The sequence below is a fragment of the Mirounga leonina genome, unplaced genomic scaffold (genome assembly GCF_011800145.1).
Source record: "Mirounga leonina isolate KUSES-001 unplaced genomic scaffold, KU_Mleo_1.0 Mir_125, whole genome shotgun sequence".
In the NCBI taxonomy this organism is placed as follows: domain Eukaryota; kingdom Metazoa; phylum Chordata; class Mammalia; order Carnivora; family Phocidae; genus Mirounga; species Mirounga leonina.
This window is the reverse complement of record NW_023270305.1, coordinates 6,054,432-6,055,718: the sequence shown is the minus strand read 5'-3', so window position 1 is coordinate 6,055,718 and position 1,287 is coordinate 6,054,432. Positions and strand designations below refer to the sequence as shown.

General features: G+C 36.5%; 1 non-coding gene across 1 annotated transcript; it reads left to right on the top strand.

The window, feature by feature from the left end:
• Nucleotides 1–616: 616 nt before the first annotated feature.
• Nucleotides 617–723, top strand: LOC118008383. Its single transcript, XR_004678685.1, has one exon. It is a non-coding gene; the product is annotated as a U6 spliceosomal RNA (small nuclear RNA).
• Nucleotides 724–1,287: the final 564 nt, after the last annotated feature.

Genomic DNA, 1,287 nt, shown 5'->3' with positions numbered 1-1,287 from the left:
TCACTTCTCCACATGTCCTACCTTCCAGAAAGTGGTTACTTTTCTGTTCAGAGAGTTGTTGGTATTCTTTTCTTCAATCTCCTGTTGCGTTCGTAGGTGTTCAGAATGGTTTGATCCCTATCCAGCTGAATTCCTGGGACCAGACGAAATCCAAGTCTCCTACTCCTCCACCATCTTGCTTAGTCCTTGAAGTCTGTTTTACATTATCTTTTTTTTTTTTAAAGATTTTATTTATTTGACAGAGAGAGAGAGAGAGAGCGAGAGCAGGAACACAAGCAGGGCGAGTGGGAGAAGGAGAAGCAGGCTTCCTGCCGAGCAGGGAGCCCGATGCGGGACTCGATCCCAGGACCCTGGGATCATGACCTGAGCCGAAGGCAGACGCTTAATGACTGAGCCACCCAGGCGCCCCCATGTTTTACATTATCTTATAACCAATTCCGTCAACATTTTTTTAATCCATGTGTTGACAATGTAGCTGTTTTTCTGTCATAATAAATTTCAGCATTAAGTCCTATTTTTCTTATTTATTTAATATCTGTGAACATTGATTTTAAATACTAGATATTAGAGTCCTTATAAAAGGAAAATATATATGATTATTAAAAATGCATGCCCTGTGCTTGCTTCGGCAGCACATTTATTGAAGTGGGAATGATGTAGAGAAGATTAATATGGCCCCTGCACAAAGATGACATACAAATTTGTGAAGCATTCCATATTTTAAAAAAATGTATGCCCTAATTTATTAATCTTAAAGTGAAATTAAATTCTCCAAATGGTTAATTATAAATCACTAAGAATATACTTTAAATAATCAAGGGGAACAATCATAAGAAATGTATTATTGAAAATATATTCCCCCAAACCCAATATACCATTCATATTTGTTTTATTAATTTAAATATTATGGCACACATTTCATTTTCCAATTTTATGGATACAGGACATGGTTGAGTGTTCATTTTTTACAATTAAGTTTTTGATCTATTAGATGACTAGTAGATGAATTCCTGTAAGTAAAAGATATCTCAAATATTATCTGGGGTTTAATCCTCTAATTTTCAGGATAAAGAGATTTAAGTTCATGTTAATTTATTTAAAGTCATCATAGAGCAAATTAACAGCAGAATCATGATTGGAAAGTGAGATTCTTAGGGTATTTGTTCAATGTCATGCTGGTGGTTAGAAACCAGAAAGCCCTCCAAATGGGAGAAGTGGGACCCAGCCCACATGGGTTCAGATCAGGGCTCAGAACTTTGGGTTGACCCACTCTGCTCATCCCAGACA